This window comes from Hypanus sabinus, chromosome 14, assembly GCF_030144855.1.
Source record: "Hypanus sabinus isolate sHypSab1 chromosome 14, sHypSab1.hap1, whole genome shotgun sequence".
Taxonomy (NCBI): domain Eukaryota; kingdom Metazoa; phylum Chordata; class Chondrichthyes; order Myliobatiformes; family Dasyatidae; genus Hypanus; species Hypanus sabinus.
This window is the reverse complement of record NC_082719.1, coordinates 33,292,800-33,320,404: the sequence shown is the minus strand read 5'-3', so window position 1 is coordinate 33,320,404 and position 27,605 is coordinate 33,292,800. Positions and strand designations below refer to the sequence as shown.

The 27,605-nt window shown below is 38.5% G+C and overlaps 1 long non-coding RNA gene across 1 annotated transcript in view; it reads right to left on the bottom strand.

Moving 5' to 3' along the window:
- Positions 1–19,011: 19,011 nt before the first annotated feature.
- Positions 19,012–27,605, bottom strand: part of LOC132404649 (uncharacterized) — a 49,084-nt gene continuing 40,490 nt past the window's right edge. The window contains exons 2-3 of the long non-coding RNA XR_009515634.1: positions 26,911–27,169; positions 19,012–20,191 (exon numbers count right to left, since the gene is read on the bottom strand). This is a non-coding gene — a long non-coding RNA (uncharacterized LOC132404649). The remainder of the gene's footprint in view (positions 20,192–26,910; positions 27,170–27,605) is intronic.

The following is a 27,605-nucleotide window of genomic DNA, read 5'->3' as shown; positions in this document are numbered from 1 at the left end:
GGGTACCATTTTAGGAGTTCATCCAATTTTAAACCCTCTGTTTGGCTGTAGATGTAATGGCACAACTAAGTCACTTGCTGGGCCACTTCAGAGGATACATAAGAATAAATCTCATTAGGTGCTTGTAGAGCAGGGGTTCTTAACCTGCGGTCTGTGGATAGATTCCAGAGGGTCCATGAACTTGGATGGAAAAATTTACATCTTCATTTTATTTTCCTTAACCTCTAACTGAAATTGAGCATTTCCTTCAATTATAAATGTAGGCAACAAACCACAATAGTGTTAGCAGTGACTTGGTCACCAATAGAAATCACAGATCTTTTCATATCAGATTGCAATTGTTGCAAATATCTCAAAATATCGTTCATGGTATGCTGCTCATCACTAATTAAAAATTATGGTAGTTATTAGACCCACCACTAGAGCGAGCATGATTTTAGTCCACCTGTCTGCAAACACTTGTGTGACGTAGATGGCCAGCTATCGGGCAGCCCTGTGCCTAGCAGTGGTTCAGCCACCAAATGGTGAAGTCACATGTTCTTGCATTGTGACCCAGTCACCTACGTTCCTCTCCATTATTCTCTGTCTACAATTGCTTGTTGGTCAATGTGTAGAAAGAGGTGAGTTGTATTTGTTGTTCATTAAAGTTTTGCAAAACTGGACTGTTCAAATCAGAAATTTTAACTCTAAGGTCGCGTGGCCTTTTGTAATACCACGTAACTCGATGCACAATAGCTGAATTCCAGGAAGGACACGACAACGTAATTACTGTTGTGTCTATCTGAGTGTCTAAAAGCCATTAAGAGTGTGAAAACTTAAGATAAATTGTAAAACCTGCCTTATTTTACTTACTTGGCATACACATTTCTTGATCAACATGCAGATTATTTATTTCTTTGCAGCTATTGCAAACAAATTACTTGAAAAACATACAAAAATCAAGTTTCATAAATGTCAATTGAATCACATATTTTAGCTTTATTTATTATATTTTTACAGGCCTAATTTAAGTTGAAATACTGAGGAAAAGCAAGTATGACAAAAACTACGTATTACGTGGTTTCATGGGCACGTATGTATGTGATGGGACACAAAAGCCATGATGCTTTTAGTGCATAAAAATTATTGCAAACGGAAGTTAGAAAAACTAAGAGCACTTCACACCTGTCCATCCTGAAAATGCAACTAAAGATGTGGGTTTTCTTTGTGTGAAGAAAGCTGAATTTGAAAAAGTTGGATTTTGCTATTTCACAAAAACCTTTTCTTGAAGCATCCTGTAAAGTTGCTTACCGGATGCCAAATAAAAGAAGCCCCACACTATTGGAGAGACTTTAGTAAAGCCATGTGTACTGGAAATGGTCAAGCTGGTTTGTGGACTGGAACAAAAGGTAAAACTGGAAGTGGTTCCCTCATCAAATAATTTGATACGTTCTAGAAGAGCTGATATCTCTTTTAACATTTGAAGCAGGTCATTGAGCAATTGGCAGCCTCACAATACCCATTCAGTATACAACTGAATGAAACTACAGACATCTCTTAATGTAGTCAGCTTCTTGTTTTTGTTTGTTATGCATATGCTGATGCCATCAAAGTAGAATTCATATTTTATAAATCCCTTTTGGAAACACAGAGGCAGTCAATGGTTTGGAAATGGTAAAAAAAAATTTGGCCAAACAAAATTTTGACTGGAAAAATAAACTTCACACTCTTTGCACAGATGGAGTTCATGCAATACTTGGTAATACATCTGGTTTTGTTACTTTAATGAGAAAGGAAGCTCCTCATGTCATCATCACTCATTGTTTTTTACGCAGACATTGGCAACAAAAACTCTTCCAACAACCCTGAAAAAATATTTTGTCATCAGCCATGAAAGTCATTAACTTTATTAGAAGTAGGTCTTTGAGCAATCACATTTTTAAAAGAGTTGGTCAAGAAATGGGTGTAGAATATGATGTGCTTCTCAACCACACAGAAGCTTGCTCGCTTGCTCAGTTTCAAGAGCACATCTTGAAGTGCTTGTTCAAACTACGTACAGAAGTTTCACTTTTTTTTGAAAGAAAAACCCACTCTTGATACATTTTGAAAAAAAGGATTGTATCCGTGGTTTGCTTACCTGGCAGATCTTTTTACCCATATGAATGAAATAAATCTTTCAATTCAAGGTTCTAAAATCGCCATTAAGGATGCTGCTGAAAAATCATGTGTTTTCTTGGCTAAGCTGCTGTTATGGAAGAAGAAACTAGAGGTAGGCAGCTTTGTAAACTTTCAAATGCTGGAGTAAGTGTTTTGCCAAGATGGATTTAAGATACAAATTTCTCTGACAATTTCTTTGAAGGGAGACATCTATAAACACCTGGAAACACTCCAGAACTTTCAAAAATTATTTCCATTTTGATGGTATTAAAGTTGACCCATGGATCTGCAATCCTTCTCGTTCTGATATAAACTTTATGAAATATGTTGATCTTGCCAAAGATGAACTCATTGATCTTGGGACAAAAAAAACTTACTACAATTGGAGTTTAACACAAAAAGCCATGGAGAATTCTAGTGTTCCTTGAGAGAAGCCTATCATCTCGCTGTAAAGCTTTAATTCCATTTGAAACAATATACTTTTGCAATTCAGGATTTTCAACACTTGTAACCATTAAAACAAAAAGCCAAAATCAACTGGATGTCCAACATGACATGTGTTGCTTTGTAAAAGACCACACCACAGCTTAATGTTTTTGTTCAAGCTAAGCAACAACAGCCTTAACACTGATTGTCTTCAAAAAATAAAATTTAATTTTAACCTGCCTATGTTTTATGCTATTTAATGTGATAATACAGAAGTGCATATATTACTATATCACAAATGTTTTTTAGTATTTTGATAAATACGTACATTTCAATATAATTGGTTTCATTTGTAATCCTGTGTATTTTATTCCATATATTTAAATATATTATTCTGAGAAGGGGTCCATGAGCTTCACCAAACTGCTAAAGGGCTCCATGGGCTTCACCAGACTGTCACAGGGGTCCATGGGCTTCACCAAACTGCTAAAAGGGTCCATGGGCTTCACCAGACTGTCACAGGGGTCCATGGGCTTCACCAAACTGCTAAAGGGGTCCATGGGCTTCACCAGACTGTCACAGGGGTCCATGGGCTTCACCAAACTGCTAAAAGGGTCCATGGGCTTCACCAGACTGTCACAGGAGTCCATGGGCTTCACCAAACTGCTAAAAGGGTCCATGGGCTTCACCAGACTGTCACAGGGGTTCATCACATAAAAAAGATTTAAAACCCCTGACATGGAGGCCCGTGTGGATGAAAATAGCAGATTTCCTGCTCTAAAGGATGTTTTTTTACAGAAATTGTGTAATTTTCAAGATCACCATTACTAAAAGGAGTTGATGTTTTTGTCCACTGAGGTTCAGATTATTAACTGAACTTAAATTCCCTTGGCGGTGTATTGGATTTTGAATTCTGTTATTTGGATTATTTGTTGATGATTTATGATGAGTAAGAATATCATGAGAGTGTTACAATTTTATTGTTCACACTTGTTTTATAAAAAAAAAGCAAATCTTTTTTGTTTAGTTATAAAATCAGGGACAAGTCTGGTACTAAGAGATATTCTGTTGGTTACCTACACATCCTGATCATGATGGAAAGCCAGTTGTGATATGATTCTGTCTATACATTTTGTTGAAATTTGAATACCCCTCAATACTGCACTAGATTGTTTCAAGTTACTTAGCAGCCTTTCTGGTTGAACTTTCCTATCTAGTATGAACTGACGGATAATTTTTCCCATGTCAGAAATTACTGCTCTTGCAACATTAATACTAAATTCAATTTGAAATCTTAAGTTAGTTATGAACAAGAAAAGCCAATCACTTGTATACTGTAAATATCATTTATCCAGAAGATCTCAAGCATCTATTCTTATGCAATTTATGAGTTTCCACCTCTATGCCACTCTGTAAGTTTGTTTCCTTATCCTACTCCCATGATTTAATTTCCTCAGTTTAACCTTTCCATAAGATTTCCAGTCTTTGTTCCACATAATGGCTTTTGTTGCTGTTTTCCAAACTGCAAGTCTCCTTTCTAATGCTCTCTCATCATTCAAACCTTAACACAGGAGAGATAAGCCACTTGCTTTCTTTTTGCACTGCCTCCAATACTTCAACTCTCGTGTGTCTTATGATCAGAAATGGACAGGCATTTGATGTGTTTCTATCAGTGATGCGGAAAGAATTACAGTACTGGAATTAATTCAAGTCAGCGCAAGTTGAGCAAAGAGAAAACCTCTAAACACTGTGACTTAATGATATTCTATTAGCTACTGGTTAAGAATCATCTTGTAGTGCCAAAGAGTCTCGTGCAGGAGTGCTACCAGTGGTCTGACTAGTTTTGAGCTTTAAGTAATTGGAATAATCTGTGTATCTTGACCATGCACCAAGGAAAACTGAGTTGCCAGATGACGTAGATGCCCACCTTTTCTGAGACTTGTCCGTGGAAGACTTTGGTGAGCTTTATTAATGTCTCAGTTACTTGTGTTTAATAACCTGTTAATTTTATTTCTGATACTGGCGCTTCTATTATCAAAGTACAGTGGCAATCTAGGTACATTGATTTTTAAAATATTTTCAGTCTCTTCCATTGGTATTATTTGAAGGGCGAAGTAATGTTTCCTGTTACGAAAGAAAAATGAACTGAATGTTAATATTGTATGAAATTGAGTGAAACTGAAAGGAGCAAGTAGGTTGAATTAAAATGTCAGAATATCTGTTCAGTTGTTCTGCATGGAACTTAAACTTGGCACAAAATGTGGCTCATTAGTCAGGCGAATAAATTATACAGTTTTACCTTCTGGCAGGAAATAATCCTGCAGGTAAGATCAATGAATACTTTGCTGGACAGATTGGCCACTTTCTTTCCTGGATCACTACCAATGCAATTTGATTATCGGGGAATTAAGTTATTGCTGAGTGCTACTGAATCTGACCAGTTCTGACAGAGTAATTTTTGGTGGAAGGGAAGAAGCTGTTCCGAACTCGATAAGTGTGGGTTTTCAGGCTTCTGTACCTCTCCCTGATGTTAGTTACAAGGAAAGGGCCTAGCCTGGGTGCCGTCTTCTACAGGCACCGGCTTTTGAAGATGTCCTCAATGATCGGCAGCGTTGTGCCCATGATGGAGCTTGCTGAATATAACAATATGCACGTTCTTGCAAATATGTGCATTGAAGTCTCCATACCAGGCTGTGATGCAACCATTCAGAATGCTTCACCATATGTCTATAAAAATTTTCAGGAGTCTTTGATGATGTACCAAATCTCAAACCCCTGATGAAGTAGAACCACTGGCATGCCTTCTTTGTGTTTGCGTTAATGTGTTGAGCCCAGGATAGATCTTCCAAGTTATTTTCACCCAGAAGCATGAAGCTGCTCACCCTTTCCACTCTTGACCACCCCCCCCCCTCCAATGAGGTGTACATTCTCCCAACTTCCCCTTCCTGAAGTCCACAATCAGTTCCTTGGTCTTCCTGATGTTTGGTGCAAGACTGGTATTTCGACACCACTCAACCAGCTGATCTATGTCACTCCTGTACGCCTCCTCATCGTCATCTGAGATTCCAGCAACACCTGTGGTATTATCTGTGAATTTGTATATGCTGTTTGGGTTGTGCTTAGCCACACAGTTATGAACATAGAGGGAGAAGAGCAGTGGGCCAAGTACACATCCTTGAATTCACAGTCAGTGAGGAGGAAATGCTATCTGCACAGACTGTGTCCTCCCAATAAGGAAGTTAAGAATCCAATTGCAGAGGGAGGTACAGAGGTCGTAGTTTTGAAGCTTGCTTGTTAGTACTGTGAGGATGATTGTATTGAACAATGAACTGTAATTGATAAACATGTCTTGCGTGTAAGCCTGTCATATGCCTTTTGGTTGTCTAGGTGCTCAAAGGAGAGACGAGGCAGTTAGCTATGTTAAACTTGCAGCATCTTCAGATAATATGGACAGGTGGGGGCAGCTCACCTACTGTATTTGTGCTTGAGGTAATGGGCTTTACCTTTGGAAGGTGAAGTTATTATTGAAGTCCTACCATGGATTGGATTATCCAACACTTGCACGGTCTTTGACCTTCATCTGAGTCACCCACAGAGTCTCTGGACTCTGTCTTGGGCGCCTACAAGGTCACTGTTCTCCTTAATCGCACCAGGGTTCTGAAACAGCTTTTGTCCATTTCCTAGAATGCCTTCCACCTCCTTTGGTAGTGACGTATCCCCATCCGCCACACAATATGTTCTGAACATTTGTATAAAATGTGTTCATGTGGTTTAAAAGCAAAACGCTGAAATGAAATTGATTGTGAAAGACTTGACTTGAAATGCCGTTCCTGTCTCATCACAGATGCCGCCTGAATGTTTCCAGCATCTGTTTTGTTTTAATTTTCTGCTTTAGTTTAAGCTCCAGAAATAAAGATATTTACTGAAATTGGCAAATCACTGCCAGTAAATATTACTTTACAGCAATTTTGTCTGTGCCTCAGCTGCAATGTTTTTGAATTTTGTCCTGTAATTTAGGTAGAAGCTTAGTTATTATGTTATATTGAACAAGCACAGCCAGATTAAAAATAAGCTATCGTAGTGCCCTTTATCAGCAATGTGTTTTGCCTGCAATCTGAAGAATTCCCAGAGCAGCACTGATTTTCTTGTACCAGGATCAACTATTAAAGAGACAGATCATTTCAGCGTGTGTTGCAAGCTGCAGTCATTTGGAAAGATTCCATTCTGCCCTTTGAGGCCACCAGCAAAAAGAGATTTTCTTGTTATTTTGGTCAACAAGTTGGATAATTTCTTTACCATAACAACATATACTGTCCTCAGTTTTATACGTGTATCTGATATCTTATTTCATTTGCTACTGATAAAACATCTAAGCTACACAATTACACAGAGCAATGCCATCAACCTTGCAATCAAAAATTGTGTGAAATTATTGATGAGGAATAACGAAGAAATGTTCTAAAACGGCTGTTCACACCACAGTCACAACGACAGCAGGAATTTGGTTTCTAACAATGTAAAAACATGACTTCTCAATACAATATTTAATTTATCAAACCCTTTGATACAATTTAATGTTTCATTACAGCATTTTAAACTGGTGGCCACGTTGAGATGGTTTTACCTTTTCAGAGTTATCTTCCTGTCACTGCTTTTCTGCATCCATAGCTTACTTCTGAACAATCTCTGATGAGCTTTTGCCACAGAGGCCTTGATGCAAATCCTAGATTTCAAAAGTTTGTGTGTTATTACCATCTTTGAGGGAAAGAGCCCAGGATTTTTGAAAATACAATTTAAACCAATCTTTGCTAGAGTACTGTGTGGTCTTCGGAAGAAACAAAAGTAATATAAAGCATATTGACATTCTGACAGAGTATGAATCCTGCTCATAAAGATTAAAAGACCATTCCTTAGAAATACATGCCTAGTTGGTGGTACAAAATGCACTATTTTGTTGCCTGATTAGTGCTAAACATCAGGGATGAATTTGTAGGTAAGTGTTTTCATTTACTATGTCAAGCAGATCTTCAGATTTATTGCATTGTATTCAGGAATGATTCTTAAGGATGTTTATTCTAGTGATTTTTTTAGGTTATAATAGGATTTAGTTTATGTTGTTTAAGCGCTGGTCTTTTACACTTTGCTTGAGGACCCTGGTATGATATTGATTTGCATTAATGGATACTCATGTCATTATTTAGTCAAAGTATCAGAAGTTGAAGTACAGTACCTTGCAATCTGTATTTTCAGCTTCCATCGGAAATAGGAGCAGGAGTTCGCCACTTGGCTTGTTGAGCCTTCAAAAAGATCATGGATGAACTGGCCTTGGTCTCAACTCTGTCTCCCTGCTTTTTTCTCCCCACATTCCTTAGTTCTCCTGCTATGCAATAATCTATCTAACTGTGTCTTAATTATACTTAATGAGGTAGTTTGTACTGCTTCCGTGGGCAAAGAATTCCACAGGTTCATAACTCTCTGAGAAAAACATTTTCTCCTCATCTCTGTCCTACATCTATCCTGAATCTTGAGGCTATATCTCAGCTTTAGTCTCACAAAACAGTGGAAACAACTTTCCCGCCTCTTTTATCTATCCCTTCCATAATATTATGCGATTCTGTAAGATCCCCTTTCATTCATTCTTCTGAATTCCAGCAAGTATAGTTCCAGGTGAATCAATCTCTCCTCATACGTTAACCTCCTCATCTCCAGAGTCAGCCTTGTGAACCTCCTCCAGGAGTTGACCATCCAGTTTGTACTGGTTCCATCTCCCCCAGAACTGACTTGAATGCCCCAGGAATCAGAAACCCTCCCTCCTCTACCATTGCTCAAGCAATGGTAACTACGCTGCTATTCCTACTCTGACTAGTGTGTGGCACAGGGAGAATAGTGACATGATTAACTTGAGGTCCTACTTTTTAATTTATCTAACTCCCTAAATTCCCTTTTAGAGCCTTCCACTTGTTTCCTATATACACCCTCACAACTGGCTGTTCACCCTCCATTTCCAAAATGCCCTGCAGCCACTCTGAGACATCCCAGACCCTTGCATCTGGAAGGCAACACATCAACTGGGAGTCATGTTCATGGCCACAAAAGCCCCTGTCTATTTGCCTTATCATTTAATCCTTTCCCATGAAACTTCCGCCCCTCTATTTCCTGCCATCCTGTGCATCTTGGTAGAATTTCTCCATCATTTTCTACTATTTGCAAAAATTTTTAAAAATTCACCAAGACTATGGTGAAAATATCTTGAATTGAATTTCCTTTGAACATATCTATCAAAAGAAAATTAATAACCAGTGAAGCTGTTTCTCTGTATGAATGGTTGAACTCTGCCTGTTTTTTGGAGCTCATCATGGTATAGTAAGTGTATTATGAATATTAATCTATTAGAGCATTGTGAAAAATTGACTATAGTGTATCTAAGGATCAGTGCTAGTCTCTGGTATGTTAATGGCTTTGCCCTGGGTGCAAGGTAACATTCCCAAATCTGTGGACATCAATTCTGTATATGTGGTAAATAACAAGGAGGAGATTCATATGCTGCAAGAAGACTTAGGCAGGCTGAATGAGAGAAAAAGTGTGAGAAAATTGAGAAGTTCTGTAATACACTCTGGAAGATCGAATGGGAGATTATATAAAACCATTTAGCAGAGTTTTATTATGGGTGTGCAGACTGATACAAACCTTTGTGTGTGTGTGTAGAAATAAATATTTGAAAGTGTGAGGGTAAATTGAGAGAATATTTAGCAAAAAGTCTGGGATCCTGATCATAAATAACCACCAAATACAAAAGTGGGAGGGGTGAGTGATATGTTGAACCTGTAAAACTGAGGTCAGATTTCAAAGGGATGCAAAGGTGGTAGAGAGACGGTGTGCAGTAAAGATTTATTTAAGTGTATCCAGGAATGAGGTACTTCAGCTATGTGGGATGAAAGACATTTAAAGAAGACTTAATAGAGGTGTACAAGGCTTGACTGATTTAAACATGGTAGCTTGTAGGAAACTGTTCCTATTAACAGGTAGTTGAAGTTGTAGGTGACCCATTTAAGTTTATGGGCAAGATTCAAAAGGTAAGTGAGGAAAAAGCTTTTTCACTTGGTGCACTTGGGGACTGGAATTCACTGCCTGTAATGTGTGTGTGTGGAGGTGGGGGGACATTCAATTAATGCCCTTAGAAAGGAGTCAGATGGATATTTGAGATTGAATTATTTGTAGGCCCATGGTGAAACAGTGAGTGACTAGGACAGATAGACTAGGAGCTGACATAGATTTGATGGGCCAAATGCCATCTACTGTGCCATGCCAATTCTTGCATTGTACTTATGAAATAAACTAATAGCTAGGATCCCACTGGAATAGTCACCTATAAAGTCATCTAACAATTTTGACAAAGTTACTTCTTATTTCCAGCCAGCATGTGAGCAGGATAAATGAGTCAATAAGTTATTGTGAGCAAAATAGAATGTTTGTGGATGACAACCTTCTGATTAATGATGAAGAGTAGTGGTTTTGCACTTCACTGAACTCAGCTTGATTAAATCTTTACAGAGCTGGAACTCGTGCCTGTGAAGTTGCAACATTTCAACATTGTAAAATTCTCCAATTAAATCAATGGTTCAAGTCTAAATAACTTGAAGCTGGAAAATGTAATTGCGATGAGATTTATTTCATTTTGAACACAAGAAAATGCAAAGTTGACTGAATTAACTTAAGTTAGCATGTTTATCTGTTGTTCACACACCAGCATCTCAATCATCAAGATGTCTTTCTATTAACTGCCAAGGGAGTAGAAGTTGTGTATGTTACATCACATACTTATATTCTCTCTCTTTTACTAATATCTTGAATAAAGTATCTATTTGACTTGTTTGAAGGGTAATCAAGAAACACAAGACAAAAGGAATATAAAAGTAAAACAGTGTGTGCTGAAGAGGAAAAATTAAGATTCAGATTAAGTATGAATGTTGTATTATTCTGTTGGTTTGCATGGAACGTGTGCTTTTGATTTTAAGTATTAGAGGAATGTGTTGTTTTGAAATAAACTCATGCTAAAAAATTGTTTTGTTCTTTTAGTGATGATTGAGCTGCCAATATTATGGACCAGATCACTGATCCCCTTCTCCATTTCTAGACTCACCAGTGATGGAGCTTTTTGAAGGATTCATTTGCACTTTGCATCTATCCTTAACTTACACCAGGGAAGGGGATCCTCTGCATTTTATTTTAAGATTTCTAATTACAGTCATTGGCCACTGTATTAGGTACATCATGTGGCAGCAACTCAATGCATAAACACATGCAGACATGGTCAAAAGGTTCAGTTGTTCAGACTAAGCATCAGACTGGGGAAAGAATGTGACCTAAGTGACTTTGACAGTGGAATGATTGTTGGTGCCAGGCAAGGTGGTTTACGGTTAAGTTATGGTTATGGATTCTATAAGCCGCCTAGGTCATAGTGGTGCTGTGCAGATGAGCACTGCACTAGTTGCCTCCATCTCTCATGGTTGTGGGTGAGTGCATGAGTTGCAACAAAACTCTCTCTGGTCCACTCTGCCTGTCCGTTTCTTCCTCTGTTTGCCCCTTTTTCTTTTCCCCTGTACTGTTCCCTGAAGAAAGGTCTTTGATAGTCCGCTTGATCTTGTTTTGTGGCCATACCATCTCAGTTTCCTCTTTACCGTGGACAGTAGATCTTCGCAGTGTCTCATGTGCTGGGTGATGGTTCTTTGTAATTCATCATTTGAGATATGGTCTTTATAGGAGATGCTGAGGAGCCTTCTGAAGCTTCTCATTTCTACTGCCTGGATCTTCTTTTGCAGTTCTGCTGTCAAAGTCTATGATCCACGTACATACAAGCCCATGCAGGAGTTTCAACTTGGATCTGAGAACAATGTTATTGTATTTTCAGAATGGTTTTAGTTTAGCCAGTGTTGCTGTTGTTTTGGCTGTCCTTGCAAGTACTTCAGGCTTTGAACTTCCTTGGTAGATGATGGCACCAAAATACTTGAACCATTTGACAGTCTCTAGTTCTTGTCCACTGACTGTGATTGACTCCTCACTGTTTCTCATCAGCTTGGTTTTCTCTGTGCTGATCTCCATGCCATATCTGGTAGATATACCATCCAGATGGTTCACAAGGCAGACCAATTTATCCTCACTTCCTGCCAGCCAATCAATGTCATCGTCAAACCTGAAGTTGGTTATAACCTGTCCTCCAATGCTGACTGTGCCAATATGGTCTTCTAGGGCATCTGTCATTACTTGCTCCAGGAAAATGTTGAACAATGTGGATGAAAGGGGGCAGCCTTGTTGGACTCCAACTAATGTTTGGAACCACCCTCCAACTGTGCTTTGAACAAGTACCTCACTGATAGCTTTGGTGCAGAGCCTCTTGATGGTTTGGATCAACATCTGGCCCGGGTTGTATCTCTTCATCGTGGCCCAGAGTGCATCATGTCACATCCTGTTGAAGTCTATGAACACGTGGATGAAGTCCTGTTGATGTTGGTTGCATTTCTCGCACAGTACTCGGAGGTTGAATATCTGCTCTTTTGTACTTCTTCCAATTCTGAATCTAACCTGCTGTTCGGCGATTATTTCTTCTGCCTATGGTTTCAGTCTGTTCAAGATGACTCTCAACATTACTTTGCTTGCATGGCTGATAAGATTCATGGGTCTACAATTCTGGCACTGCTGTAAGTTGACTTTCTTGGGGACAGTGATGATGAGTGACTTTGTCCTGGGTGTTGGCCATTCTCTGGTCTGCCAGATTTTGTTGCAGATATTGGTGAGGATGTTTATCACTGTCTCTCCTCCAGGTTTTATCAGCTCATTCGGGATGTTGTCTATTCTTGCAGCTTTCCCATTCTTCAGCGATCTCATGGCTGCTTCTTCCCACAGAATTGCAAAGTCATTGTCATTTGATGAGTCCTAGTTTGCAAGTCAGGGTCTGTAACATAGATTCTCTTTGGATCTTGATGGCAGTAATAGGATTAGGCCGAGCCAGCATGGATTTACCAAAGGCAAATCATGCTTGATTAATCTGTTGGAGTTTTTTGGGGGTGTAACAAGGATGTTAGACGAGGGTAAGCCAGTGGATGTTGTGTACCTAGATTTTCAGAAGGCATTCGATAAGGTGCCACATAGGAGATTGGTGAGTAAAATCAGAGCTCATGGCATTGGGGGCAGGGTTTCAACATGGATAGAAAACTGGTTGGCAGATAGAAAGCAAAGGGTAGCAGTGAATGGGTGTTTCTCGGACTGGCTGGAGGTGACTAGTGGGGTACCACAGGGCTCTGTATTGGGACCACAGCTCTTTATGATTTATGTCAACGATTTAGATGAGGGCATTGAAAACTATATCAGCAAGTTTGCTGACGATACTAAACTGGGTGGCAGTGTGACATGCGAAGAGGACGTTAGGAGAATACAGGGAGACTTGGATAGGCTGGGTGAGTGGGCAGATACTTGGCAGATGTCATTCAATGTGAATAAATGTGAAGTTATCCACTTTGGAAGCAGGAACAAGAGGGCAGAGTATTGTCTGAACAGTGTAGAGTTAGGTAAGGGAGAAATGCAAAGAGACCTAGGAGTCCTAGTTCACCAGTCAATGAAGGTGAATGAGCAAGTGCAACAGGCAGTGAAGAGGGCAAATGGAATGTTGGCCTTTGTTACAAGGGGAATTGAATACAAGAGCAAGGATGTCCTTTTGCATTTGTACAGGGCCCTGGTGAGACCACACCTGGAATATTGTGTACAGTTTTGGTCTCCAGGTTTAAGGAAGGACATTCTGGCAATTGAGGAAGTGCAGCGTAGATTCACTAGGTTGATTCCTGGGATGGCAGGGCTGTCTTACGCAGAGAGATTGGAGAGATTGGGCTTGTACACGCTGGAATTGAGGAGATTGAGAGGGGATCTGATTGAAACGTTTAAGATAATTAAAGGATTTGATAGGATTGAGGCAGGAAATATGTTCCAGATGTTGGGAGAGTCCAGTACCAGAGGGCATGGATTGAGAATAAGAGGTCAGTTATTTAAAACAGAGTTGAGGAAGAGTTTCTTCTCCCAGAGAGTTGTGGAGGTGTGGAATGCACTGCCTCGGAAGACGGTGGAGGCCAATTCTCTGGATGCTTTCAAGAAGGAGCTAGATAGATATCTGATGGATAGGGGAATCAAGGGATATGGGGACAAGGCAGGGACTGGGTATTGATAGTGAATGATCAGCCATGATCTCAGAATGGCGGTGCAGACTCGAGGGGCCGAATGGTCTACTTCTGCACCTATTGTCTATTGTCAGTTGTAAAGGTCTGAACAATACTCAGTCCATCTGTTGAGAATATCTTAACCTTCTGTGAGACAGTTTCCTCTTTGTCTTGGATGGTGCTGTTACATGAGTGCCTCTGTTTAGTGAGGTCCTTCACAATTTGAAATGTTTGCCTGCTGTTGTTCTTGTTCAGGCTATCTTCTATCTCTGCACATGGTCTCTCAGTCCATTCTTCCTTGGCATTGATCATGTTCTTCCTGATATTCTTGCTGATCCCTCTGTACATTACATAGAAACATATAAAACCTACAGCACAATACAGACCCTTCAGCCCACAAAGCTGTGCCGAGCATGTCCCTACCTTAAAACTACCTAGGCTTTACCCATAGCCCTCTATTTTTCCGAGTTCCATGTATCCAGCCAGGAGTCTCTTAAAAGACCCTATCGCTTCCACCTCCACCACAGTTGCCAGCAGCCTATTCCACGCACTCACTACTCTCTGCATAAAAAACCTATCCCTGACATCTCTGTACATACTTCCAAGCACTTAAAACTGTGTCCTCATGTGCTAGCCATTTCAGCTCTAGAAAAAGCCTCTGACTATCCACATGATCAATGCCTCTCATTATCTTGTAAACCTCTATCAGGTCACCTCTCATCCTCTGTCGCTTCAAGGAGAAAAGGTCGAGTTCACTCATCCTATTCTCATAAGGCATGCTCCCCAATCCAGGCAACATCCTTGTAAATCTCCTCTGCACCCTTTCTATGTCCTTCCTGTAGTGAGGCGACCAGAACTGAGCACAGTACTCTAAGTGGGGTCTGACCAGGGTCCTATATAGCTGCAACATTACCTCTCGGCTCTTAAACTCAATCCCATGATTGATGAAGACCAATACACCGTATGCCTTCTTAACCACAGAGTCAACCTGCACAGCAGCTTTGAGTGTCCTATGGACCTGGATCCCAAGATCCCTCTGATCTTCCACACTGCCAAGAGTTTTACCATTAATACTATTTTCTGCCATCATATTTGACCTACCAAAATGAAGCACCTCACACTTATCTGGGTTGAACTTCATCTGCCACTTCTCAGCCCAGTTTTACATCCTATTTTACAGCTCCTGTTGCTGTCTTCTTAGTTTTCTTCTGATCTCATCTAGTGTCGCATGTTTCCAGGATCTCCATTGTTATCCAGGGTTGGGTTTTCCGGTGGTGTTTTCCAAATATCTTATTGGCTGCTTCTGTTATTACTTCATCAAACTTAGCTGTCAATGTTTCTGCATCTTTGTCAAGAATCAGAAATGGTGTAAATTTTCTGCTAACTGTAGCTTTGTGATGAAGGGATCCTTCTGTCTGTCTAAGTTGAATTTCATTCTGATGTTCTTGGGCTTCTTGACTTCTTTCAACCTAAAGATAAAATTCATTATCACCAGGCTGTGGTCACTTCCAAGGTGATTTGAATATCTCAAAAACTGCTGATCTCCTGGGATTTTCACGCATAACAACATCTAGAGGTTACAGAGAGTGGAGCTAAAAAAAACCCAAAAAAAATCCAATGAGGAGCAGTTCTGTGGGCTAAAACACCTTGCTATTGAGGTAAGAGGAGAACTGCTAGACTGGTTCAAGCTGACAGGAAGGCGTCAGTAACACAAAGAGCATTTCTTAATTCACATCATGTCAAACCTTGAAGAGTATAGGTTACAGCAGTGGAAGACCACACCAGTTGGCACCGCTGGTCTTATTGAAAGCTAACAAATATTGAAAGGCCTGGATAGAATGGATGTGGGGGGATGTTTCCTACAGCTGGTGAGTCCAGGACTGGAGGGCACTGCCTCAGAATAGAGGGACATGCTTATAAAAGAGAGATGAAGAGGAATTTCTTTAGTCAGAGGGTAGTGAATCTGTGGAATTCATTGCCACAAACATCTGAGGAGGCCAAGTCATTGAGATTATTGAAAGCAGTAGCTGATAGGCTCTTGATTAGTAAGGGCAACAAAGGTTATTGGGAGAAGGTAGGAGAATGGGATTGAGATGGATAATAAATCAGCCATGATGGAATGGCGAAGCAGACTCAATGGGCCCAATAACCTAATTCTGCTCTTATGTTTTATGGTCTTAAGGTCAATGAACATTTTAACGTTAATTTACATTTCATCTCACCCTATAAAAGCATAGATCACATAAGCCCACTACTATCTCAATATTTACTTTTGGTTCAGTTACAACAGTCTGCAATGGTTTTCTGTCATATTATTCCTAACATATAAAATTAATGTGACTATCTTGTTTCTTCTCAGTCATTTGCACAAGGCACAATTCTTTCATGAATGAGCCCTCGATTATTTCTGCATCTGCTTTACCTAAGCTTGCCATATTTATAACACCAGCCACGGATGCTTCTACATTGCATCAACTCCAGCTGTTCCTATGGACAGAAAAGGTTTGGTTGCATTATGTTAAAGGGCTGGCTCATTCAGATCATTACCCAAAGAATCCCCTCTCTATCTCTTCAGATTTTCATAAAGGATAAACCATTGTGGAAATGGAGCTCCTATTGAATATCTCTGCAAGCCTGTGATTTAATGACATACAGACAAAATAGTGGGATTATTGGCAGTGCCTCTATTATAATGTTTAGATTCTCACAGCATTCCTTTCCCCGTTTTACCAATCAATTTGGAAAGTGTGAAACAAAAATAAGTTACTTTTTATTGTTCTGATATTAAACTTACTTTCTTAAGTTGTCATCCTACTCACATTAACCTTCTATGCACCGCCTCATGTCGAGCATAATTTCCAATGCAGAATATCACAAAACTAGTTTGAAGATGTACTTATCAAATTTCTTCCCACCCACCTGAAGTTGCGAATCAAGTGACAACATTACCGGCAACTTTGTCATTTGATGGTATCCTCATTTCTAACTTGATATTATTAACCGTTGTGTGCTCTTCTGATTGCAAGTAGAATATTTGGACAGTAACATGGACAGGAGCCTATTAAGAGAAAAAGGGTTTCCAAATTTTTGTGGCTTGTGGGTAATCATCTTTTGAAGCCTTTCAATTTAAGGCCTATCCATAAAATTTGGCAGTACCTTTTATGCTTGTTGACCACAACAGAGCAATGTACCATAGTGCTCAGTGCCACATATTTGCTTTAACCCTCACCTCAATGTTGTAGATTATTAGCTGCCTAATTTATTCAGATTTTTATTTATTGAAAACAAAGCCTCCATCTTTCACATATGAGAACAAAACTTTCTGAGACCATGTTGATAGAGTCTCACTGACTGTTTGGGTAGATTGGAGAGTCAGATGCGCTTGACTTGCACTTGAGTAATTTGAGGCAGAAAAAAATTAGGATACGCTAATAGCAAACAGGCATCTCATAAATATTTTGATGATTAATGTCAGGTGCTATAATAAAACTTACAACTTTGGGTGAGAAGTTAGTTATAGTGTGTTCTTTGAGCATTGAAACCCAAGGACATAAAAAAAATCCTGAAGAATCTATTTGCTGGAACATTCTGCTTGTAGTGGTTACATCTTGATGCAGTTCACTTCATACATTTGTTGGTTTTGTTGATAAACTTGCCATTTTTCTATGTCAATTTTTTCTTGCATTAGTTTTGATCATTAAGCGGATTTGAATCACAACTGAATAGAGCTCAGGCAATAAAAGAAATTAAGATGCGATGAAAAGTGAGGCACTGGTTAGCCTTACAACTACATTTCTATGCCCACTTCATCCTAAATTTGTTGTCCCTCCCTCCCAAGAATGCTTGCACTGGAACAGTTTTATCTGCTGAAGGATATGGTCATAGAGCACACAGCACAAAATCAGACATGATGGCCCATGTAGTCCTTTCTGACCTATTACTCCGCTTAGTCCCATCAACCCATACATGGGCCGTGGCCCTCTATACCTCTTCCATCCATGTACTTATCTTAAATGTTGCAATCAAACCTGCATCCACCACTTTTGATTGTAGCTCAATCCACACTCACACCACTCTCTGAGTGAAGATGTCCCCCCCCCCACCCCAGGTTCCTACTAAATATTTCACATTTCGCCCTTAACCTATCACCTCCAGTTCCAGTCCCACCCAACCTCAGCAGGAAGCAGTTTGCTCGCATTTACCTTATCTACCTGCGATAGTGGTGGCTCCTCCTAATATGATAGGTTATCAGCATAGAAAACACATCTTTCTCATATAATAAATCCTCAAAGATATGAATCAAGCAAAGGAATACTGTTGAGGGCAAAGATGGCATCAAATGCACAAAGGATTCAATTTAATTTGGTGGAGCTTTTTTGACATGTATGTTTTGTAAATGGCATTTGTACAGACAAGGGGAATCTTCGCATCAACATTATAGACTTATTTGAAATGTGGATTTGTACCTAATAATTATATAGGTGGTGTGTGACTTCAGATCCACATTGGTGGCAATTATCCAAGAAGCAGTAGGAGGTATGAAAATTGCAGCACAAAAAAAGGTCATTTGTTTGAATCAGATGCTTACAAGGAAATAGATATAATCACATTCACCCATTTGATATTTTTAATCTCGTTTATCATAATACAACAAGTCATAGGAGCAAATCAGGCCATTCGGCCCATTGAGTCTGCTCTGCTATTCCATCATGACTGATTTCTTATTCCTCTCAAACACATTCTCCTGCCTTTTCCCTGTAACCTTTGGTGCCCTTACTAATCAAGAACATATCAACCTCTGCTTTAAATATACCCAATGATTTGGCCTCCACAACCATCTGTGGCTGTGAGTTCCACGGATTCAGCACCCTCTGGCTTAAGAAATTTCTTCTCATCTCTGTTCTAATTCTTCTATTGTGAGGCTGCACCCCCCAGTCCTAGACTCCCCTGTGATAGCAGGCATCTTCACCATGTCCAGTCCATCTTGGCCTCAAAATATTTGATAGATTACAGTGAGATCAACCTCATTATTCTAAACTCCAGTGAATACAGTCCCAGAGACATCAATTCATTCCTAGGATCATTTCTGTGAACCTCCTCTGGACTCTCTCCAACGTCAGTGCATCCTTTCTTAGATAATGGGTCCAAAACTGTTCACAATACTCCAAGTGCAGTCTGATCACTGTCCTAAGCCTTTTGCCCTAGATATGTGTCCAGTCCAGGTTTGAATGTTGACATAGTTTCTGCCTTTTATTGTATGTAGAGTGCCTTGTAAAAGTACTCAGCACCCAAACCTTTGTTCACATAAATATTACATCCAGTGATTTTGATCAATTTGATAGAGAATTTTTATTTGTGAATCACATGCTCCTTTTTTTCACAGTAGAAACCAAAAAACAAAGAAAATTGTAATGTGTGAAAATTCAAGAACCGAAATGCCAGCAGTTCAAAAAAATGTTCATCCCCCTTTGCTCAGTACTTAGTTGAATGACCTTTTGCAGCTATTACAGCCAGTAGACTTTTTAGATCTGTCTAGGTTAGCTTGCACAACATAATGAGGTAAGACCTGCCCATTTCTCATTGCAAAATTGCTCAAGCTGCGTCAGGTTAGTTGTGGAGCGGCAGTGGATGTTCAATTTTCTTCACTTGAAGCCACTCAATGGTCGCTCTGGCTCTGTGCTTTGGGTGTTGTCCTGCTGAAAGATGAACTTCCTCCCCAGTTTGATCTTTCTGGCTGGGGCGAGCAGCTTTTTATCCAGGATCTCTCTGTATTCATCTTCCCATCAATCCTGACCAGATTTCCAGTCCCTGCTGCAGAAAAGCATCTCTACAGAATGATGCTCCCCACATCATGCTGCACGTTACGGATGGCATTACTGGCTGATGTGCAGTATTAGTGTTACAAAAAAAAGTTCATCTTTAGCCTTGTCTGACCACAAGAGCTCCTTCCACATTTTTAAAGTATCTTCTAAGTGTTGCTTTGCAAAACCTTTATGGGTAAGGATAGTTTTTCTTTAGCCAGAGCTCCTGCTTTGCTACTCTTCCATTTTGTGCAAGGCCTTAGAGACTGGGGAGCTGTGAACTTCATCTCCAGTTGCAGCCACTGACTTCTGCAGCTCATTCAGTGACTGTTGGCACCACGGTGGCCTCTCTTACAAGTGTCATTATTCTCTGGCCACTTACTTTAGAGGCGAGGCCTGTCCTAGGCAGTGTGGCTGTGGTTTCATACTTCTTTCCAGTTTTCACATTAGACTGCACTGAGCTCCAAGGTATGTTCGGACCCTTTGAGATGGTTTTGTACCTGATGCACCATCAATAACGCTCGGAGATGGGAGGCAAAAGATGGGCTTTTATTAGCTGCAAACGTGACCACGACATCTTAGAGACTGAGGGAGGAGCAATGCCTCCAATCGCCTTTATACAGGGATCTGTGGGAGGAGCCACAGGAGCAGTCAGCAGAGGGGCGTGTCCAGACAGGTATACGTAGTTTACCACAGCACCCTTCCTCAAATTTGTTACTCCGCTATTTAAGAATGGTGGGAGGCAGCAGAAAGGGAACTATAGACCTGTTAGCCTGACCTCAGTGGTTGGGAAGTTGTTGGAATTGATTGTTAGGGATGAGATTATGGAGTAGCTGGAGGCACATGACAAGATTAGCCAAAGCTAATATGGTTTCCTGAAAGGAAAATCTTCTGGAAGGGTCAACAATTTCACTCGACTTTTACTGCCAAAATTAGGGGTGTGTCTATTTTTATAGACCCCTCAATTTCGTTTACACAACATGAAATTATTTCTGATCCACAGGGCAGATTTTTGCTGATAACTGGTTCACTTTTTAATCAAAAAGTGGCTCTAGTTAATATTTATGCTCCAAACTTTGACTGCCCTGAATTTTTTAAACGTTTATTTACTTCCCTCCCTAATCTAAATGAATATATGTTGATAATGGGTGGAGATTTCAATTGTTGTTTGAATCCTTTGATGGATAGATCTAAACCTATTCGAATTCTTCCGAATAGATCAGCCTTACTTATTAATTCCTTTATGGTTGATTCGGGAATTACTGAAATATGGCGGTTTTTGAACCCTAAAGATAAAGAATTTTCATTTTTTTCACATGTATATCACAGTTATTCTAGAATTGATTATTTCCTTATTGATCATCATTTATTAACAGATGTTACTGATTGTAAATATGATTCTATTGCCATTTTGGATCATGCACCTTTGAAGTTATCTATCAAGATTTCGGACTCTTTCAATAATACTAGATCTTGGAGACTTAACGCTACTTTGCTTCAAGATCCAGAATTTATCACCTTCATAAAACAGCAAATTGACTTGTTTTTTTCAACAAACTATACCGAAGAGATTGACAGAGGAATACTTTGGGACTCTTTTAAGGCTTTTATCCGTGGACAAATTATCTCATATTCCGTCGGTAAAAGAAAACAAAGATATTTAGATATTGCTTTATTAGTGGATAAAATTAAAGAAATTGATAAGATTTATTCCGTGACTCCTACCAAAGAACTTTATAAGAAGAGGGTTGAACTTCAAATGGAACATAGCTTATTATTATCTTCTTCAATTGAGAATCAATTAATTAAGACCAGGGCTCAATTTTATATTCATAGTGATCGAACTGGTAAATTGTTAGCTAACCAATTAAAAGCTATTTTGATTAAGCAACAAATTATTAAAATTCATAAACAAGACAGTAATCTGACTACTGATCATAAAGAAATTAATAATACTTTCCAAGATTTTTATAAATCTTTATATCAATCAGAATTTGATGGCAATCTGATCATGATGGATAATTTTTCTAACAATTTGAATATTCCTAAACTGACAGATGAAGATCGGAGCTTGTTCGATGCTCCTATTTCTGTGGCCGAAATAGGAGAGGCTATCTCTTCAATGCATTCAGGGAAAGCTCCTGGTCCTGATGGTTATACTATAGAATTTTTACAAACATTTTCTTCTTTGCTTTCCCCTTGCTTATGTGAAATCTTTAATGATGCATTTACTAAGAAGAGATTACCCAAGTCTTTTTATGAAGCTACTATCTGTCTAATTCTTAAAAAAGATAAGGATCCTACTTTGTGTGCATCTTATTGCCCTATATCACTATTAAATGTAGACTCTAAGATTCTTACAAAAATTTTAGCTATTAGATTAGAAAAGTTACTAACACAGATTATTTCAGAAGACCAAACTGGTTTTATTAGGAACCGGTATTCCTTTTTTAATGTTAGAAAATTGATTAATATAATTTATACTTCTTCACCCACAACCTCAGAATGTGTTATTTCATTAGATGCTGAAAAAGCTTTTGATAGAGTTGAATGGACATACTTATTTAATGCCTTGAGAAATTTTAATTTTAGTCCTAATTTTATATCATGGATTAAATTAATATATTATAAACCTGTTGCTTCTGTTCTTACAAATAATTACAGATCCTCTTTTTATCAATTATCTCGTGGTATGAGACAAGGTTGTCCCTTAAGTCCTTTATTATTTAATATCGCTTTAGAACCTCTAGCCATTGCTATTCGTGAATCCCCTAATATTTTTGGTATTACCCGTAATGAGAAGTTATACAAGTTATCACTTTATGCTGATGACTTGTTGTTATATATTTCTGATCCTGACAGGTCTATTCCCGCTATTTTATCCTTGTTGGTTCAATTTGGTAGTTTTTCTGGTTATAAACTAAACTTGGATAAGAGTGAATTATTCCCTTTAAATGTGCAAACTTTATTGAATGATAGGATACCATTTAAAGTGGTTACTGATAACTTTATCTATTTAGGTATAAAAATTACCAAGAAATATAAAGATTTATTCAGATTGAATTTTTTACCTATGCTTCATCAAATTCAACAACTTACTACAAGATGGTCTCCTTCATCCTTATCATTAGTTGGTCGGATTAATTCTATTAAAATGATGATTTTACTGAAATTTTTATATTTATTTCAAGCCTTACCAATTTTTATTCCTAAATCTTTTTTTGATAACATTGATTCAAAAATTTCCTCATTTGTGTGGCAAAATAAAAACCCCAGGATAAGTAAAAGGCAGTTACAAAAATCTAAAAAAGATGGTGGTTTAGCTTTGCCTAATTTTAGATTTTACTATTGGGTGAATAATATTCGTAACTTAATATATTGGAAATTAGATTTGGATTCACCATTGTGCCCACAGTGGGTAAATTTAGAATGCAATGATGCACAGGGATATTCTTTATTCTCCGTTCTTGGTTCTTCTCTTCCTGCTGATTTAGTTAAATTCAATAAACAGATATCCAACCCTATTGTCAAACACACATTACGAATTTGGTTTCAATTTCGTAAGTTTTTTACTCTGAAAAACTTTGTTCTTGATAGCCCTATTTTACTTAACTTCTTTTTCAAACCTTCTTTGACAGATCAAGCTTTTAGCATATGGAAAAGGAAAGGTATAATATGTTTTCGAGATCTTTTTTTTGAAGGTAGTTTGATGTCTTACGACCAACTTTCCAACAAACTTAAGTTACCTAAATCTAATTTTTTTAGATATTTACAAATCAGAAATTTTTTATATAAAGTTCTACCATCCTTCCCCAATTCAACTTTGATAGATTTTTCAGATATGATTTTTACCTTGAATCCTTGTCAGAAGGGATTAGTGGCTCTTATTTATAATATGATTATGAAGATACAACCAGAAATATCAGGTAGAATTAAACAAGAATGGGAAAAAGAACTTCAATATAATATATCAACAGAAAAATGGGAAAAAATTTTACAAATGGTTAATTCTTCTTCTATATGTGCTAAACATGCTTTAATACAATTTAAGGTTGTACATAGAGCTCATATGTCTAAAGATAAGCTTGCTTGATTCTATTCTCATATTAACCCTCAATGTGACAGATGTCATTTAGATGTGGTCTCATTGACCCACATGTTTTGGTCATGTCCCACTTTACATAACTATTGGAAGGACATATTTGCTACCATTTCCTCAATTTGGAATATCGATTTACAACCTCATTTTATTACTGCAATTTTTGGTATACCAAATGAGGATGGTAATCAGTTTTCCCCTTCAATTAGACGAATGATTGCTTTTGTAACATTTTGTGGCCAGAAGGTCTATATTACAAAATTGAAAAGAAGTAAATCCTCCTACCACGTTTCAGTGGTTCTCTCAAACTATTTCTTATCTGAGCTTAGAAAAAATTAGAAGCACTATTTTTGACTCATCAATTAAATTTGAAGAAACTTGGGGACCGTTCATTTGACACTTTCATATGAATTAATTTGGCCTCTTCCAGACCTTTTCTCTTTTTATTCTTGTTCTGGTATGGAGTTCTGGAGTTTTTGACACTATCATATACATATAAACTGTTATTACTGCCCATGTTAGTTTAGCTTAGGTTTAATTTTTTTTCAATATATATATTTTTTTCTTATATTTTTAAATTTTTTTTTCTTTTGATGATTATTCTTAGTCTTTTTCATGTATAATTAATATAGGTTTGATTGATTAATGTACTATTTTTTGCTGATATTTTAATAAGATATTGTTATCTTATTACTAATTCAATTTCAAGTCTAGTGCACTTATAACCTATTCAATATTATGATATGTTTTTATATATATGAAATTCAATAAAAAGATTGAAAAAGAAAGAATGAAAGGAAAATCTTGCCTGACTAACCTACTGCAATTTTTGAGGAAGTTACAAGCAGAGTAGACAAACGAGATGCAGTAGATGTGGTGTACTTGGATTTTCTGAAGACCTGTGACAAGGTGTCACACATGAGGCTGCTTAGCAAGATAAAAGCCCATGGAATTAAAGGGAAATTATTAGCATGGGTGCAGCATTAGCTGATTGGCAGAAAGCACAGAGTGGGAATAAAGGGATGCTATTCTGGCTGGCTGCCAGTTACCAGTGGAGGTCCACAGGGTTTGGTGTTGGGACCACTGCTTTTTACGATGTATGTCAATGATTCGGACTATGGGATTGATGGATTTGTGGCTAAATTTGCCGATTATACAAAGATAGGTGAAGGAGCGGGTCATGTTGAGAAAACAGAGAGCCTGTAGAGAGACCTAGATAGTTTAGGGGAATGGGCACAGAAGTGGCAAATGAAATACGATGTTGGAAAGTGTATGGTCATGCACTTTGGTGGAAGAAATTAATGGGCAGACTATTATTTAAATGGGGAGAGAATTCAAAATGCAGAGATGCAAAGGGGAGTTCTTGTGCAAGGTACCCCAAAGGTTAACCACCAGGTTAAGTCAGTGGTGCAGAAGGCAAATGCGATGTTGGCATTCATTTCTAGAATATAAGGGTGGGGATGTGATGTTGAGGCTCTGTAAGGTACTCGTGAGACCACACTTGGAGTTTTATGTGCTGATTTAGGTTCCTTATTTTAGAAAGGATATACTGACATTGGAGAGGGTTCAGAGAAGATTCATAAGAATGATTCCAGGCATGAAAGGGTTACCATATGAGGACTGTCTGGAAGCTCTTGGGCTGTATTCCTTTGAGATCAGGAGAATAAGGGGGGATCGCATAGAAACATTCCAAATGTTAAGAGGCCTGAACAGATTAGATATGGAACAGTTATTTTCCATGGTGGCTGGGGGGTGGGGGGTGGGGGGTGGGTCCAGGACAAGAGCGCCAACTTCAGGATTGAAGGACGTCCACTTAGAACAGAGCTGTGGAGAAATGACTTCAGTCAGAGGGTGGTAAATCTGTGGAATTTGTTGCCAAGAGCAGCTATGGAGGCCAAGTCATTGGGTGCATTTAAGACGGAGGTAGATAGATTCTTGATTAAGCAGGGCATCAAAGGGTAAGGGGAGAAGGCAGGGGAGTGGTGATAACTGGAAGAATTGGATCAGCCCATGATTGAATGGTGGACCAGACTCAATGGGCCAAATGGCCTACTTCTATATCTTATAGTCTTATTTGTGCTTCTTTATTATGATTTCCCTGACTTATCTTGAATGCTCTTTTGCCTTCTATTTTGCTTTGGTCTGTTGAAAATCTACCATAGTACTGGACCTTACAGAAAGGAGGTATTTATTCAGGTGATCCTCCAATTTTCTACATCAACAAATTGGGTGAGTTGGTAAGGTAGTACCTCAGGAAAATTAGCATAGTAATTACGAATGGGATGAATAATTTTTCAGTCTCACAATTTTGGTTTTTAATTTTTAGTAAATTGTTGACAGGTTTTGGAATTTTCCTTTTGATTTGACTTGATGCACAATCCTTTGTAGATTAGCTCAAAAATCCCACTTCAATATATTTTAAATTTAGAAAATGAAACAGTAAAATGTGAAAATAGCTGAGGGGCGGAATTCTTTTTCAAGGCACTTTATCATGAGCTAAGATATAAATATTATAACTCATTCCTAAAAGCCCTTCAAAGGTGGAGGGTCTAGATCTAAATTCCCAGTTCTGCTTTGGCAAAGTTAATACTTGAGTTGGCAAATGCAGTGCCAATCAAGTGCACTGCTTTGCCCTGCACAGCGCTGATCTTCCAAAAGTGTTGTTGGAGCTGCTCTCATCCAGGCAAGTAGAGAGTATTTCATCAAACTACTAAAGTGCCTTGTTGATAATGCAAAAGGCTTGAAGAATTAGAAGGTGGGGCTCTTTCTAACTAGCTGTTGCATATGCAGTATCAATATGCATGGTCCAGTTAAGCTACTAGTCATAAGAACAGAAATTATTGGAAATACTCAGAAGTTCAGGCAGCATCTGTGGGAAGAGTGAGACGGAGTTCATGTTTCAGGTCAAAGAACTTTCATTTTCGACTGAAGCTTGAACCTTGTTTAATTCTGTTTCTCTTTCCAAAGATTCCGCCTGACCTCTGAGCAATTTCTTCATTTTCTGTCTTCTACCTGATTTTAGCACCTGTAGGTTTTGATTTTCAAGTTTCTAGCTGTTTGTGATCGACAGGATAATGATGAAGGGAGATTTGGCAATGGTATTGTAATCACACTCATTCTGGATATGGTCATCACTTATTAGTGTGTCACAGATGATACTTGCCATTGAATGTTATCCTGGTCATGCTATATGCAAACAATTTCTTAAGTAGCGGAACTAAACATTGCAGTCGTTGGTGAATATTACCTATTTGACAATTCTATGGAGAGGTCAAAGGTGAAGCTGTTGAAAATGGTTTCCCTCAGAACATTGTTGTGATGAATCCTGCAGTCATTTTCTGGTTGGATTATATGATCATTTTCCTTTCTGATTGCCATGTGGAAAGTTTTCCCTTTGATACGCTTGGATGAGTTTTATAAGGGCTTTATGATGACATATTCCCCAATGTTGCTTTAAGATTGAGGGCAGTCACTCTTCAACTCTTCCGTTCATGTTTGGTCTAAGTCTGTAATGGAGCAGAGAGTTATTGGTAGCAACCATGAAATTATTGGATTATTATTTAACACAAATAGTTCATTGACATCATTTAGTAAGGCCTATAAGTGAATTCCAAATCCACCAATTAATTGTCTTCTCCATCCCCACAAGAAGGGATTGTCATAACTGTTGTTGACATGTTCCATCATATTGCTGTTGATAATAGACAATCAGGGAGAAATGATTGTAATTAATCATATTTGATTGTTTTGCCTTTTGTGTAAAGAAAAGTCTGGGTAATATTCCATATTATTAGGTAGTGCTGTAACCAAACTTGTGCGATTCAAAGTGCAACTTGTTTAGAACATTACCTTAAAGGAACGTTCCCTCTAATTTTTGTTTAGAGCTGCGCAGACCAACCATTTCTCTGCAGGAAATGTTTACACAGCCTGAAAACTGTGTGG